General features: G+C 37.3%; 2 pseudogenes; one reads left to right on the forward strand and one right to left on the reverse strand.

Annotated features, from left to right (window-relative positions):
* Positions 1-770: 770 nt before the first annotated feature.
* On the forward strand, positions 771-14,437 carry LOC131775865 (uncharacterized; annotated as a pseudogene).
* LOC136280091 (uncharacterized) lies at positions 4,381-5,028 on the reverse strand (annotated as a pseudogene).
* Positions 14,438-18,239: the final 3,802 nt, after the last annotated feature.

Here is an 18,239-nt window from a genome sequence, read left to right on the forward strand (position 1 = left end):
ACTTTGCTTATGACCTCAGGGACTCTGAAAATAAGCTCAATGTTCCATTACCGCGCTCTAATTATTACCGAAAAAGCTTTAGCTACAATGGCGCCACATTATGGAACAGTCTACCATGCGATATAAGGAACACAGAGTCTCTGGGGGTATTTAAACGTAAGATCAATGACATTCTTTAAGTCTGACGCACGGCACTCACGGAAAACAGCTTTTAGTGTTATAGTATATAGTTTGAGTTTTAAATATTCTAGCGTATGTGATATGTATGTTTTAGGCTAATGAATTGACCGTGTTTAAATAAAAATAAATTAAAAAAAAAAAAAGAATAGAACACTTATCTCATATTTTAACTTATAAATTGTATGAAGGTATTCTCGCTTTTTTCATCATTTTTATTACTGGCTCACTCACTTTTTTTAAATAATCGAAACTGTCAACTACTTATATAGGAGAAACACATTTCATTAACGGTTAAAGTCCGAGCTTTGTCTATCTGAAGATGCATGTGGATGAAGATTCTGATGAAAGATTCTTATTGTCATTTTTAACCCTTCGCTTACTCTAAGATAAAGACCCACACACCTTTGTTATGTTAATATAAAACTTCTTAATTCAGTTTTTCAGACAAAAACTAAAAAAAAAAGGAAATTGTTATGACATATTTATGTATTTGAGAGATCTTAAAAGATTAATCTTCATCAGTCTATTGATAAACACTGCCCTTCATAAGTTTACTGCTGAGCTGCTTTGTGATAAGCGTGGTAGGGGTCATTTATTGAATGTTCTCGGATTATTGATTATTTATAAAGATGGCGAGAAGACCTGTTATTCAAGCTCTAGTTCTGTGGTTTATATTTGGTAAGTTTACTTAAAAGTTCCATATATATGGTATATTCATACACAACCACACAGAAATTGCGCAATCATCTAAACGGCAAAGAGGACAAATACCTCGATACACCATCGAACGCTCGTATAAAGGAAGCATGCAACGCTGGAACATTCTTGGCGATAGCAACTCTGGTACGACGAATTTTTTTTACGTTTTAGTAAAGCAAATGCAAGTTCAGTCAATTTTCAAGAGAAGGAAAAAACCTTGGGAAGGTCTCTCCTTTCGAAATGAAAAGAGTGAAGATGTTACAAAAAGACGAACCACTGTTATAATTACCGTCATAAATTGATTTAAAGAGAATTCTGATTTTAAATTCTGCCCTTACATAACCAAATGGAAAGGAAAAGCATTACCCCTGTGAATTTACCGAGCTACTTGTTCGCATAAGTTTAGAATTTACTTCTGGGGGTTATGTTTTACATCTTATCTTTTACTTCTTACATTTGATTCATTATTTTATGGTCTCTTGCTAACTACAATCACCTTTTCATGATAGAGTTACGAAAAAACTAGACGCTCGAGGAGCGTTCACTCGGGCTTCGTATCGAGCGTTTTACTTGAGCATTCACCACTGGATAGTTTGGTATAATTGACTCTAAACATGTCTCGCATACTGGGGCTCTATATTCATTTACGGGTTCATCATTTTCTACTTCATCACTAGTTAATTTGTCATTTTCTCTTGCACCAAACTCCAAAGCAGGATCACTATCTGTTGTGACATTGTTTGATGTAGCATGTTGATGTGTATCATTATCGTCTGCATCATTTTGCAAAGTTGTAAGGTTGTTATCAACATTGTTAATATCAACTACTATATCTACAAATTGTACAATGGATTATGTATTTTGAACCAGATAAGAACTTGCTGTATTAACTCTAGTCGTGATGCTTGAATATAAACATGTCCGCCAGAATGTAACTTTCTCTTAAGCTTAAGTATTATTATACAAGATCTATCAGGTGGATGAGGGAGTTGATTACATGTCTGATCACATTCTACAGGTACATCGCATATTGCACCCTTAATTTTTCTCTGTTGTCCTTTATGCATGACCACGATCTTCTCAAATACTATTCGTTGAGCTATTCGTATTTGTTCTAGTTTTTCTAATGAGGATAGTTTTGTGGGTATTTCATCCACGTACATATTATTCACTACAGCCTGACATGGTAATTTTCCTTTTATGACCTTTGAATGACGTGTTGCTTATACACTGTTTTCCATCAAATGACTGTGAATATTGAAATATGTTTGGCAAGGGTACTTCTCGTTTATGCATGTTATTGCTGATTTCTTATAAGGTATTTGATTACAGACAGTACATATAAATTAGGGCCTTCTCTTATTTTCCTCTTAAACTGGTTAATACACAATTCAACCGATCTGGCTTTCACTAATTTCTCATTGGGTTGCGAAAGTAATTTTTTCTTCTTTCTAGCATCCATAGTTATATATTTTCTTTTCATGTCTTCTAGAAACCTTTCTTTGGCAACAGGTTCCATGCTGTCATACAAATGTTTTTTTCTGCGTTTTCTCATTATGTGTTTTCTTTTAATTTCAGTAATTTTATATGAACAGCAGATAAATTCTATATCATATTCCATAGTGTAACATTCCTGTTTATTTTAAATATTATTAATTTTCTTCCACTAGACTATCCACAAAGAGTAAATACTTACAGAAAGCCTCTGTCCAGAACCACAGGCCTCTTAACCAAAAGAATACTTTGTTTAAGTTTGATACTTCAGCTGACTTACTTTATTTGCAAAATAATTAACATTAAAGGCATTAGTACATACACATTATCACAACTGCCAAAATTTGTTTTGGCCAGAAACTTGTTTACTTTTTTCAATTATTAATAATCACGATGTTATCCCACTCATTGATCTGTATGGCCTTGTACAAATGTATGAAACACGTTTCTCTATTATTATGTTCATGGGATGCTCAAGTTTAGATAAAATCTCCAATGATGATCGTTAGGAACACTGCTTTGCCAAGCAACTGGGCTAAAACAGATTGAATTGTTGGCAATACAGAAAACAATACTGAATACACCAATTGGCAACAGGTTCCATGCTGTCATACATGCTTTTTTCTGTGTTTTCCACATAAAGTGTTTCCTTTCAATTTCAGTAATTTTATATGAACAGCAAATAAATTGTATATCATATTCCATAGTCTGACATTCCTGTTTATTTTGAATAAAATTAATTTCCTCTACTAGATTATCCACACCACGAATGTGTATATTCTGTTTCATTGCAGTTGAATGACTGTCTTCATATCTCAGAAGAGAAAACAATTGCTTTACTTTTGTATTTTATTGATAAATACAAGCTATACAGTGACTTGAAATCCACATTAAAAATCCTGTTTTCCCAGTGTGGTTCCTTAAAATCAAGGTCTCAAAAGATATTCTGCTTTCAGTTAAATTACTTAATTCTCTGTGACTTACCTCATTAACGTGTACATTTATGTTAGTGCCAAAAATTTTAACACTGTCAGGCAGGGTAACAGATGTTAAGCAGTACTTTGCATTGTATTGTTAAGCTGGGATCCATTTTCAATAATTGCATCTAAGGTATTTGAGTTCCAGTAACTACCAGGTGAAATGATTGAGTAATGTAGAATAAAGAACTACTGAAAAACAGTGGTCTTTTAACACTTGTGTTGACCTGATATCTCTTATTACCTCTCTTACATTGTTGCTTATTGCCACATCATATTTTGTAATTTGTTAACCTTTTAGTTTATAAAGATCAGTTGCTCCATATAAAATTTGAAAGTGATGCACTAGGTTGTCTGTAGATTATATATCTAATAGAACCCGTCCCTTGAAAGTGACTTTTACCATAAACATCTGTAGCATGTGAGTCAAACACTTAAAATGGCCATCATCAGCACAGTAACTAATACCCACAGCAATACATCCAGCTGTTAAAATATATGACCTATATCATTCTGATATGAATGACTCAAAGGCTCTTTTCAGGCCCATACAGTATTGATATCCCTCAATGGTAGGTTCACCATGGACATTACCAGTGTAACTTTCACTGTATTCTAGCTGGTAGTCTTCCTCTAGTACTGTCAGCATGGATGGAAAATCTGTTAGCAGTAAAAATGATTGTCTTGATAATTGTGACAAACTGCTATATAGTTGACTTCCAATATGCATAATTTGTTTCAAGTCATTTGGATTGCCTATTCCTTTCATATTGTGGTATATTAATCCACATAAAATCATTGCAACACATTGTTGCCCTGCAGTTTGTGCAAATACAATAACATCCCCTTGACTATATGGTGCATACAAGGAACAGGGTTTTCTCTATATCATTATAGAGCTTGTTCTTTGTACAATTGCCTCTGTGAATTACACCCTTGTACTCACTATATGGGAAATTACACAAAAAGAGCCTTAAGTATTTGAGATATTTCTCTCCATGTTTATCTTTTCTTGAATTGCAGACATATCTCATTGAATTGACACTGTAAAATCATTATGTTCATGTACGTTGGTCATATTGACAACTTTTTGTAGTAGATCACAATCATCAAGAGTATTCATCATGTCTTATACAAAGAACATACAACTCCATGCGGAGAGCAAACCAACATTCACGATCGCTTGTACAATAATAAGAGTGATTGTGTAAGAAATACCAAATCGTACTTTACAAGTATTGAACCCAATAAAAACCAATAATAGGAACAGGATATTTAACGGAAGAGCTAAGCTTAGATATTCAACCTTACTATTCAAGTTGCTTCTGTCAGTATCCTTATCCAGTATTCGCTGTTGTTAGCGTCACCTTCGAAGTTGTGTTCACGAACATTCTTGATTTTTTCAGCAAGTGAGATGTTCATCTCAGCATCATAGTTTGTTGTTAAATCCGCTGTGACAGTTTTGCCAGTATTTTGGAAGTTTGAACTCCATATGGCTCATTTGTTATCTCGTGAGAACTAGTTTGAACTTTGCACATTTGGCTAGCTTTCAAGTTAAAAACGAAAAACGCTCGAAATCATTTAGTGTGGGCCTACCTGGAACAGCGTGTGCATTTGTATGTGAAATGAGCGCATAAGACAGGAATCTTTGCAAGGCGGACTTCAAAAAACACAGCATTCCGTAAATTTGTGTTGTTTACGGAGAGCGAGCACATGATAACACAAGTTGCAGCACTCTCATCCTACTAATCATCATTTCCGCGGTTTACGCAAGGAACGCCTGAGACCATAACCCCCCTTTTGGCGCCTAAGAACGGCCTGCATTTTAAGACTTGGGCATGAAAAGGATGAAATTTTGCTATTCCAATCATGACTCAGCGACTACTTGAATTGAATCAGTAGTGGAAATTATGAAAAAAAAAAAAAAAGAAAAAAAAAAAGACAAACAAAAAACTCGTATCCTACTCTTTGCAGAACATGTCAGCTGCCTGAAGTGCTTATCAAAGTACCCTCCATATTTCACCGGTTACTCCATGGAAGCCAGGGACTGCCCGGGAGCCACCTTAAGAAATTCAGCCCTTAACGATCAGAAGCTGGTTTGCTGTATCTTGGATACTGCACCTGTCTCATCACAAAAAAATGTCACACAAAATATCATTGTGTCTTTTGAAACGTATCTTGACTTGGTTGGAGATACCACAAGGACAAGAGCATTGTATCCTTTTTACAAGGAAGCGTTGCATACTGCTGAGATGTGGAGTAAACATGAAATAGCAGCCTTCACTGCTCAAGTATGTTAAATGGCAACAAACAGAACATTAGAGAATTCTCTTTGATACGCTTATTTCTTCTGGCTCAAAACAATTGAATACTCGAGTTCCAAAATTCTTCACGCCAACTCCTTGAAGAAATTTATTGCTTTTGATGTCCACAATATAGAATGTCTCCTGTTTTATGAGTGTCGTCGAATGGCATGCCATCAGAACAATGTAGCGAGGTAGTTGAATGTAGAGTTTGAAGGTGCATCTCATTATAAATGACGTTTGTGTTGCCCATTTTTTGTCGACGTTGACCTGACGCATTTCTTGTTCTTGATCTTACCTAGATATTGTATCAAACATCAGGAATGCTATATTCAGAGGAAAATTCCGATGGAGAGAAGTATAAAGGAAAAGAAAGCTTGGGAAATACCAGAGCATCTGATGCCCGTAAATACATAAGCAGAGGATTCCTTCCTCTGATAGGAAAACACATGTATCAACTTGTGAAAACTTCACTCAATATAAATATCACACGTAAGTCTGAAAAAAATTCTGTTGAAGGGAAAAGGTTCGTTTTTTGATACCAATGAAGTGTATTGCAGGGTATTGTGAGCCTAATTTTCAGGTTATAATACTCCATATATTTCTCTATAGAACAGCCAGAAATGGTTGCGTTGCCATCTGTTGGATTTAGGGTCGCGGCATGGCTTTGGTTGAATGGTTACAGCTCAGCTGATAACAGCAGCTTGCCCACCGGAGATTTAAGAAAACTCTGCAGTGGAACTGAATACAGCTTTGCGAATTTATCCATGAAAATTCAGGAAAGTAACAATGGGATTGAAAGTCTATTTAGATATTGGAGGCATGCGCTCAAGGTAAGATTACGATTAAATGTGTCAACTGCTCATGCTGTTTTAAGTTGTATTTCTGCCACAAAAACCTTTTCTACTTCTTTCCTCCCATTTATAGGTACTTGACATTCCATGTCCACCGGAAGGGAGCGGACCAAGATGTTCAGTGGACAACAGAAATGGCCGTTGCAAATTAGTAAAAAGCTGTAAGGGTGAATATTCTGCAAGTGGTTGTCTTACACAGTCGCCTATCACCTGCTGTCTTGGTAATGATGATTTACATAACTTTTATGGTAATATTGATATGAAGTGATATACCTCTCGTGCATCGGGCATGCGCCACAACGTAATGCCATCTTGCATGTTTTTAGGCCCTCAACACCGCTTTGTTTTTGGGAGAAAATACTAGAACTACATAGAGGAAGAGAGGTAATCTTTTCCTCAAGGCACATAAATTACGTGCGCGGCAATGACCTTATTCTCCCATCCACTCGGTAATTTTTTAGTCAAGTTTCATTGAATTCAAGAGACCTTTACGTAGAAAATCTTCTCTTTGAATCAGGATACCAGCATTTAGTTTATGGCTCCGATCCTTAGTGTATAGCTGTACTCGACTGAGTGTGCTTTAAAATATATGTACATGCCAGAACAGAGAGGAAGGAAGCACAATTTTGTATAATTTTCTTCTTTTCTCTTAGATTGTCAAAATGCAATCGATTTGGTGTTTGTATTGGATTCTTCTAGTAGCGTCAACCCCACAAATTTTCAAATTGGACTCCAGTTTATCATAAAGGTGTGCCAGTATTTCGACATCTCTTACCCTCTTGGCACTCGAGTGGCTGTTATCACATACACCAATTTCAACTCTTCAACGATAATGTTTCACTTTAACACCTTCAACAGAAAGCAAGACGTCCTTAATGCAATAGCAGTAATACAATATCAAGGTAATGGCACGCACACTGACTTAGCACTCTCAGAAGCCTACACAAAGCTGTTTGAAAACCCTGAAAATGGTGTGAGACCCAAAGAATTAGGTGTGCCAAGAGTGCTTGTTCTTCTCACCGACGGAAAAACTACCTCAGGAACGGACAGAATCATCCAGCCCTCTAACTTACTCCGAAATGAAGGAGTTAACATCTTTGTGATAAGGATTGACCCAAACATAAACGAGAATGAGTTAGAAATTATTGCCAGTGATCCTGACTCTGATCATGTGATCCTTCTCAAGTCCTTTGAAGAGATAAACACTTTGGTAGAAAACATTCAAGAAGCCTCATGTTACGGTGATTCATTTTTCTTTAATCTATAATACTATACAGCATGTTGTGGAACATGTAAAGTGCAGTAAACAGCTTTTTCGAAAAAGGAAAAAAAAGCGTAAAATTGAACACGATTTAACTGAAAGTTACTATGAGTAGTTTTCAGGTCACGGTTCCTAAATCTCAGGATTTCAAGTAAATCTGAGAAAATGTTACTGTAACGAAGAGGCATCTCAGGTTTGCTGAATTTATTTATCCATATGTGTTAAAAGTCATCGATTATTGGATAGCCGGTGTACCTTTCGAGATTGCCAATTGTACTTTTGCCCTCATTTCCAACAACCTCTCTCGTAACAGCTGTAAACTGCTCTATCCTGAACTGTGTTGTGCATTGCAAACAGGATATCCTTGAAACATTTACGACGGAATTATATCTCAGTTTCAGGTATTGTTTCATAGAAATTCCTGCATTTAGAACTTAGAAGTAATAGTATTGTCGAACAATTCAGATCACTAGCATTTCTCATTTCCAATCATTTTATTTTTTGTTTTGCATGATAAGAGCCCGTATTGCTCGATGAAGGAAAAGAATTTGGTTCAAGTGTAAACGAAAATGCAGTAAGATATTTCAAATACGACTTATTCAACAAGACGAGAATCAAAACCCTATTTCTACAGACAACACTTGGTCAAGCCGATATTGCAGTTTCAACAAGGAACAGGAATCCCCGAAACAATCGCATTAACCTGGGATCGTGTGAACCGCATGAAGACAATAAACTTTCCGATATAAGTAGACTCTGGAAATTAGAAGAGCTTCAAAAAGACCTCTTTTGTGAATTTACCTCTGACGGAGGATGTACCAAGCCTCGTTTTGTTTCGAAGGATGAGTTCATTGAAGAAGGAATGGTCATTTATGTGAAGATGTGCTCCACCAGATGGTTTTATGTTTCATTAGAAGGAATCAGTAAGACTAATACGTTCACTTTAACGCTGTTCAAGGATCTTATTAGGAGAAAGGTAAAGTTGGTAAATCACTTTTGATTTCCTCTTTCAAATTTCAGCCACCTCTTGGTATCATTTCTTTAAACGTATGAAAAGCGAAATCTATGGAGGCCATGCCTAACCTCTGAGTAATTCAGTTATTGCCATACGCGATCTCACTCTCATCAACTTAAGTATTGTTTACGTGTGTCGAGATTATAAACAGTTGCTAATCTCTTGCATGTGTGCGTTTCTCTGTTTCCTGATTTTTTCTTTTTGTTCATTTGGTTTGTCCAATCAGAACATCACAGAAGACACTACTTTCCCCATTCCCAAGGGGGTCTACGCAGGAGCAGCTGCAGCAGCCGTAGGAACAGCAGCGACGGTAGCTGCGGTCGTCACATTGTCGTAAGTATAGTATTTATCCAGTTTCCTCATGAGACATTACTCAGGGGTTGAGAAAAGTGTTTCTTCCAAGAACTCAAACTAATCATCTAGTCAAAGGTCGAACGCCGTCCTCTAGATTCGGAGGCAAAATAAGCCTCATAAAAGGGTACTCACAATTAAAATGAGGATGATTCTGTATGGCGAGTCAATCTGCATTGATAAAGGATACTTTTTATTGCAGATGCGCAAAGGAATTTGAAGTCAAAAGTTCAGCCAAAATTAAAAAGAAGAAAAGGAGAGAATGCGAGACAGCGACAGACAGAAATTGTAATTTAACCGTTAACCGAGGGTTTCAAGAAGATGATGAAATACAGCCAAACACCAAAAATCGGTCCAGTCTTACCCCTTTCATGGAAATTGATGATCTACAAAGTAATTCATGTAGAAGATCCACAAAGAAAGAAACAGATGCTGAAGTAACAAAATCAAAGAGATTCAAACGCGGTAATTTTCACAGCACAGGACAAGGAAAAAGCTGCGTTATCGAAGTGCGAGAAGCATATGGAGAGCATATTCAGAACGGCGAGAAAGAAAAAGTCAGTCTCCTGTTCCGGTTAAAATCAAAACTTACTAAGCGTAAAATCTTAGCGGTTATGTGTCCTTGTTTTACTTATCTCATACTAAAAGGTGAAAGTAAGGAAAAAGTAGCAAACGACGAAATGAGGCAGGATGATATGCATCGCCAAGTAATGAGGTAAAGAAAAATATTGTTGAATTTTTAAAAAGGAGGATGATGTGACGTGATTTATTCAGTTATCAATTTTATCCAATCATGTGCTCGATGCATGTGATCATTCCCAGATCCCACGACAGAGTTTGCACTGTTTACTGTAAAAAAAAAGAACTCTACTGAACTTAAACAGTATTACCCCGCGTATTTTCTCTTCTTGCTTATGATCAATCTCATAGAAAATATTTGGTCTTTCAGCTCTAGGTTTATAATTTTTTGCTATACCTAAGTAATTTGAAAAGGAAGCCAACCCACAACACATTTACTTTACAGTTTGGTACTTTCATGAAATACATTGTATATATTCTCATAACTGAATTTAAAATACAAAGTTCCTTTTTTACCCAAAGGGACAGTCGTTTTGAGCGGGATATGCAGATGAGTCAGACGTTTTGCGTATTATTATCACAACTTTTATTTATACTTGGAGCTGATGCCAGAGACAACAAGGTACCTTATTCGATAGTTAAACATATAATAAGGGTGGATATTTTGCGAGCTGAGTTGCGTAGTATTTTTCCGAGCCCCGTGGGGCCGCGGAAAATTGCGAGCAATGAGCCAAATGTGACAGAACATCCTTTTTAGATGGAATAGTGTTTCCAAAGATAATAGAGTTTGGCTCGCCAATTGACAAATCATTTTGATGAGCTTCGGGTTTTGTCTCCGTCTTAAACAATCATTTATTTTTCTAATGTTTGAAATGGCTAGTCATTATTTTTTCAAATTCAGATATTTTTCAATCACACCAAAAGTGCAACTTTCTAAATGACCCTTGCTGTTTACAGATTACTTGTGCGGTTGTGGCCATCACCATGAACTACCTTTCTCTTGTGACTCTTTGTTGGCTAATTGTTCAAGTTCTCTACCTATTCAACTTTACAAGAGCACGTGAAAGCGAAGAAAAACAGCACATGAAAAAAAAACTCTATTTCGGAGGAGCATGGGGTGAGTGAAAGTAGCAGAAAATAACCCAGTTAGATATGTGAGTTTTAAATAACATGTGGCAAATCTAACACGATGAACAGCTGCTGGAAGCTACCCAAATTACTTAAGATACATCTTGTAAATTTTAAATTTAGATGATTTGAAATGCTAGTGGTTGTTGCTGCTTTGGTGGCGATTGTTCTGATTTAATTGCACGGTTGTGCTGAAATCAAGAGGATATAAACACCAGTTTATATTCTCTTGGCTGAAATATATGAGGGTGGTTATGACGATGTTGGAGTGAAAGATCTTACCAATTGCTGGTGTGGTGTCGCTGTTATCGATGGTAATGGTGAAATTGGAGTAAAAAGGTCTTTCCAATTGCAATTGAGGCGTTGGTATTGTCGGTTATTGCAGTTTAAGTGGAGTGAAATGTCTTGTCACCTGTTAATATGGTGCCGATTTTGTCTTTAGCTGTAGTTATGGGTTTTGGTGGAGGCGCTGTTAGTCGGTTGGTGATAGTTGTGGTTATAACTGCGGTTGATTAAAAAGGGGGTGGTTGTGGTAGACTCTTGATGTTGGTGCTACTGCAGTAGCAAATCAGTTGATGATTTCAATGGGCCCTATTTCAACCTTAACCGTTTACTGCTGTAGCTGCAGTGCCTTGTCATGGTTGTCATATGTGGTTTTTGTTAATGTAGTTATATTGTGATAGTTCTCTGATATTGCCCTTGATTTTTTTTTTTTAAATTGTTCTAACACATATCTACTTCTAAAGGAGTTTCCTCGGAAAACGCCTGTTAACGCTTAAGAACCATTTTTGTTTCAGGTTTGCCACTTTTTGCTGTATTTTTTCTTGCTTCCAAGTACGAGACATACAGCAAGCACCCACAGTGAGTGATCAGTCAGTTAACTCAAGAGCTACTCGTCCTGTGACCATAATCTTCGCTTCTCCTATTGCTTTTTCCTTTGTTAGAAAGCTAGTACAAAAATTGGGGAATGTCATTAAAATGCAGTAACATAATATGATTATTCTTCAATGGGCCCGCACCATTTTTCATTGCGTTACGTTCCTCTTTCTTTTTCAGTTGTTGGATTTCATTCGCTGATACTGTAAGCTGGTCAGTAACGACGCCCATAATTACGTTAGGAATGGTGAGTGTAGAACCTCATGAGGAAGCCATTACGGATATTTTATTTCATTTTTTCTTCTTCTTTTACCTTGATTTCTATACATCTTGTATCCTATACATGTATCAGTAAGAAATCGACAATCCCATAATATTGTGTTGATAACAAATATGACTCTGCGTGTGGGGTAAAAGTCACTGTATTGCATACTCTTCTCGTATCGGCGGTCATTACGCAATTTACGTAATGATTCATGCATCTTGGAACAGACTACTGATGGCGAATACTTATCGCTATGACGTAACTAACAATGTTGAGAGCGTATGGCTATTCAAGCAGAGAGTGAGCAGGAAACCTATCTTGTAATGAACTTTTGAATTGTCGTGGAATGTCGAATGACCTCAAGATAACCTGCACGGCATATCTTAAGAATTAAATAAGATAGATTCACAGAAAAAAGTCTTATTTTATACTAAGATCAACCTTAGCAAATAGGACAATATTAAGGAAGAACCTTCGATTTATGCGGACCAAGAGAGGTGGCAAAGATATCCTTTTTCGTGAGAGTTTTGATGCGACATTAGACTTCGGAAATTGGATGATCATTAGAGCAAGATCTCTTAGCAAAGGATAATTTGCCCTCTGATTTGAACCAATATAAATGTCAAACTCTCAAGACATATATAGTAATTAATGCAAAGATAAAACTCATGGACATGTTATTTCCCTTTTCAGGTACAAGTCATACTAATAATCTTATTGGCTAAAGCTTTAGTCACCTATCGTAAGTCCGATAAAACGGAGGAAAATGAGTACAAGAAAAGTATTATCAAGTAAGGCTTTTCAGAAATATTTCACAAGTATGTGATTACCTTGACAATCCTGTGCTATATATGAAACCAGTCGTTGATGTTAACTATCATTTGTTAACCCGTTTAGTGTAGAAAGGCATCCAGAAACCAATCAATATGTCCAACTAAGATTCTCATTTGTGAAAAAACTTGAGCAAATCTTCAAACAGCTTTTACCTTATCGTTTCTCATCCATTCCACACTTTTTATAAGCAATACTGTACATGTGATATCTTCAACAGGTCTGGACTTCAAACTGTGGTTTGCATAACCGTCTCAGTTGTTCTAACTTGGCTTCTGGGGTCATTGTCTTTGAACATCGATCGAGATGTCTACCACACCTTATTCTTGATATTCAACGCAATGCAGGTAAGAGAATTGTTTTTACACACGAGAAATTTAATACTTGCCAATTTTTGATGAACGTAAGCCGGATGTTTCATTCAAACATCCTAAACAAAGTAGTTCACACAGGCCTATTACGGCCACACACTGAGTCTCATTACTGATGTAAATTTAGTATCAGTTATTGCTGTATTCTTTTGTTCTGAAATGATAATCAGAACATGACACAATTAGTTGAAAGCTTACTCAAAAGACGAGCTTCATAATAAGAGGAAAAAAAATGTGACTTCGATACAAAAATTATTTAAAGGACACTTCCTTATCTGTTCTGTCAACAGGGAGTTGCTTTCTTCCTGTTTTACGTTCTCTTAAATGAAAAAGTCCGCGAACTAATTCTTTCTGCTTGGGAATGGAAGAACTCTTTTACAGAAACACCATTTGATGATCATGAGGCCATTGAAATCGAAGAAGAAAAGGTATGTTGTAAGCATGCGGTGCGACTGAGTGGTTTTCATCGTTGAATTTGAAACCTGGTGGTTCCATGCAGACTGATTCACTCACTCTTCCATGGAACTGTCTTTTTTTTCAACACAGGAAAAAGATAAAAAGAAAGGAAAAAACAAACCAGCGGGCAAAGAAAACAGTGCCCAAGACGGAAAACAAAAGAGACTGGAGAACAAACCAAATGAGGCTGCTATAAGTAGCATACAGACGGTGACCGAAGCAGCCTCCGACAATAAAAGTAAGGACAAAGGAAATTCTTCGGATACCAAGCCAGATGTTCAGGGTAAAACACGAAAATATGAGGGTATGGTTTGTGTAACTGTTGAGAGATCACCCAGAAAAGTTGCCCCCTATAGAGCCAAACAAGAAGACCACTTCGACGTCAAAAGCGACAGAGCCAAAGCGAAAGGAAGAATGTATGCATGGGTCCACAAATGATCGAAGGACCGCAAATGATCCCGGACCGTAAATGATCCCCAAATTGGACTGCAAATGATCCCACACCGGAAATTATCTCTGATGGCGACCCATCTGATCCCAACTGGCTTCTTTTTGTAACTTTTTTCACACTACGATGTTATGAATGGCACCTTCATAAACGGAATTAGAATTCTCTTTACTATATACCTTAAAATTATGACCGAGATTTTTTTCGATAACACAATAGACGCTACATATTCTTCCTTAACTAGTTACACATTGGTATGCCGACGTGGTATACCGTTCTATCCCTAAATCAAATTGTATCAGTCTATTGACGTCACCCGGCTGGCAACAACAGCAACAGTTTTAATAAAAACAACAAATACAACAACGTAGTGTTTTTGACTAATAAGTTTCCACCCAACATGCGGCACTGCTTGTTTTTTTTGCACCTAATTCCAAACTAAAATTCATCCATTAAGCAACTATTACAAAAGACGCTGTCATCTGAGAAGTACTGTAATGCTCCACCGCTCTCAAAAACACCTTGTGAGTATCACTGGAATTTTCGTCCACATTTTGGACAAATTTCTTCTGTGATTTTTCCATGACCATACTTTTGCTTTTATTCCTCGGCAATAGCTAGTTGGGGATTCTGAGAAGCCATTCGTTCCAGGCTATGATAATGAAGCTCAGCTTCATGGCCAAGTAAGGCTATATCTCCAGTGGCTTACACTTCGTTTTGACAATCAGCGGGATAGATAACTTTCAATCCCGTCTCTCCTAAGCTTAATACTATTGCCACCGGGATTTGGAGCATGTTGATGAGGCCCCATAAAGCAATCCACTCACCCCATTCAACTTCCGTAGCCATTCTTCGCAGATAAGTGTTCCATAATAAATTCACTGAGATGAGTTCCGTCTGGAATTGCTGGTTACTTCTGAGATAATTCACTCGGTCAGCGCGTATTTTTGTGGCAGTCTGAGATACTCTTTCGAGGCGAAGTAGCTGGTCATGTATTGCATGAAACAAACAGTTGCCACCTTAGGGGGCTGGCGATAAGCAAGTCCTGCATTTCCCACTTCTTTATCCAACCGGTTTTTTTTGGGGATTCTCTGTTGTCAGAAGCTTGCTGGTAGTCTGCCATCCACTGGAAAACTTTGGGTAAATCGTTTTCAGCGCGCAAAGCTGACGCAAGATTTAATAAATCGCTCACTATTTCAGCTTGAGGCTCTCCGTTGAGAGTAAAGCCGGAATGGTTGCCTCTCGACAACAATAAGTGCCTTGCAAAAAGACATGTGAATACACCACAGTCAGCATCGTTCTTTTGTTGGGACATTGAGGTGTGGACGCGTCCCAATTATTTTCCTGGAAAAGAGTTTTGTCCTCATCAGAAAGCCACTGAAGTTCGTTTCCAATAAATCCTTCTTTGATGGTATCAGAAATTTCTCGGTACGTTGCTCTAGCGGAATCGTAAATGTAAAGGCATAAATTAAGAACACTTATAAGGACCAGCAGCCAGTGGTTCGCAGTAGGAAGGTGTACTGGAACCATTAGTTGTTTATACTCCCACAGAGCGTTGTTGCCTATATGTTTGGAGTATGTAGATGTTTCTACCGGTCGATGCAATGGAGGATAAAAGTAGGAACTTGAAAATTCCCAGTTCCCTCCTCCAAATGCCCGATTATTTCTCAAAAAGTCAAAATACAAGTTAACAGTGTCACCATTAAGCTTTTCCGAGGAGAATAACTGATCGATGCTGGCCTCTAACAAACTGGCGTTGTCTGTTCTTGCTCGCTTCACTGGTTGGCCGGGGGAATCGGCTTCATGGCCTGTGCAAGTATCATTTCGTCTCCCACTGTCACCCTCTGCCTTTTGCTGCCGGTCATTTTCTTCTTCTTTTGTTACTGAGGTAACATCATCTACTTTCAACCACCTCGTTTCGCTCTTAAGTGTCACGGGATCACTGTAGCACATCATCTACTGTTAGAAGAATTACTCTCTAACACTCGGTCGAATTTTCTTTATTACCTGGTTGAGCTCCTATTACAATTCTTACTCTAGGGAACTAGCCAGTCTTGAGCTTAATCACCACAGTTCAACTTATTTCTTTCGACAGAAGTCCACACTGTTCTGCTTTGCTATATTCTCTGATTGAAAGATGCTGTGCACCAGCGTATAAAGGTGACACCAAAGATGACACTTCTAAGCTGTCAATCTTCTTATATCGCGATCGCTCCGTTTCAGCCAGCGAATCACGTTAGAGTACGTACGACAGTTCCTGTATACTAAGTATGCACCTTCGAATTGTTTACGCAATCACAAAATCATCTTGTACCTTAAATTTCTTAATTTTACGGTTAAGATCGGCCAGAACAAAGACAAGATTGATAATATAAAAATTATAGTTAACCTATTGGCAGAATTGAAATGACGCTTGAAAAGATAGTTTACGAGAAAATAGCCTTAGAAGATTGTTATATAACAACAGAGTAAACAGAAAATTTGGAGAAGGAGGGGCGTACTTAAGGTACCGCCCCAAAGAAAACTACGTGTTACTCGTATAAGTTATAATTCAGTGCGGAGATGAAAAAGCATAAGCTATTTACAATCATAGTCACCTTTTTTTAAGAAGAGGTGTTGAAGGTGTTAACTTAAAATTCAAGAAATATTTTGGAATCGTGAATTTGACTTTAGAATTTGACCAAAAAAAACAGTCTGATAGTAATCAATAGTATAAGAAGCAGGAGTTTCCAGGAATTCCTGTGCGAGGTTAACTTTTACCAGATAGATTTACAACTAGAAAATTGATATAATTAAAAACATAGCTTATCACAAAATAGTGCAACTAATCACCGATCACCGTACAGACGGAACAACTGTTTCCGTACCAAATTCACAACCGCAATAAGAAAAAGGTGAAAGAAATTGTACTTAGATGAGATCGCCAAAAGCAATAAGAAATAATCAACCTGTCTTGAATGGCTCAAATATATATATAACAGGGAAAACTAGAGTCTCCGCTTATAAAGGTGTCACCGCGGATGACATTTCTAAGCCGTCAATGTTCTTGTGTCGTCATCGTACCATCTCAACTAGCGAATCACGCTTGACTACGTATTATAGTTCCCACATACTGAGTAAGCACCTTAGGGTTGTCTACGCAGTTACAAAATCAATTTCTTCCCTAATTTTCATATCTATACGGTTGAGATCGGCCAGAACAGAAACGAGATCGACAATATAAAAATTACAAATAACCTTGGTGTAGAGTGTTATTTATACCTAAAAGTGTATTTTTAAGAGAAATCACCTTTAAAGATTGTTACATAACAACATCTTGGTCACAAGAGTTAAAGAAGAAAGGCGCTCACAAGTACCGCCCCCAAATTGCTTCTTGTTGCGAAAACATGAGGGGCATCACCTGTTTACCCTTTAATTACCTCTGGGAACCGAAGGTGTCGAACGCGACCTATTACCAGGGAGATTTACTCTTCCTGGACTAACAAATTAACTTATTTAAGAACACGGCCTATCACGAGTTCCATGTCAACTTCACGATCACAACGAAGAAAACGTGATTAAACTCACAAGGTGAACGTGGCTAAACTCACAAGTGATTAAAGTGATTTAATTGAGTGATTAAACTCAATCTTTAAGATAAGACCACCAAGAAGGCGTACGAAGTAATCAACCTGCCCTTTTTATAATTTACATTAAATGACTCAGAATAATATAATATTTCCATTCCTTTTCTTTCTAACACCAATACAGAAAACCTTACGATATTGTACTGAGATTAACTATAATTGTAATTTTATCATTTAACATAATGGATAAACGGCGAGATTAGGAGGCTAAAGAAATGTCTCTCCATCTTGGGCGAGTATTGACACTTTCACCGAGCTATTTTTTGGCTAGGCCATGCTGCTTCCTGTAATTAAGCTAGATTATGTGTTTTGCTGTGGACGAAAACAGCAAGGAATCATCCTTGCATCGCATTTTGGAAGAAGAGAACTAAAGATCAAGATTGATTTTTCTGTAATTAACGAAGAGGTTCACAAAGAATGGCAATTCTGCAACACTTTTAGTAAACAGGGCAAGACCCCAAATGCGAGCGAAATAGAATTGTCGATCTTGATGAATAAAGACATGCACTGCTTTTTGTTGGTTCT

Source organism: Pocillopora verrucosa, chromosome 1, assembly GCF_036669915.1.
Source record: "Pocillopora verrucosa isolate sample1 chromosome 1, ASM3666991v2, whole genome shotgun sequence".
Classification (NCBI taxonomy): Eukaryota; Metazoa; Cnidaria; class Anthozoa; order Scleractinia; family Pocilloporidae; genus Pocillopora; species Pocillopora verrucosa.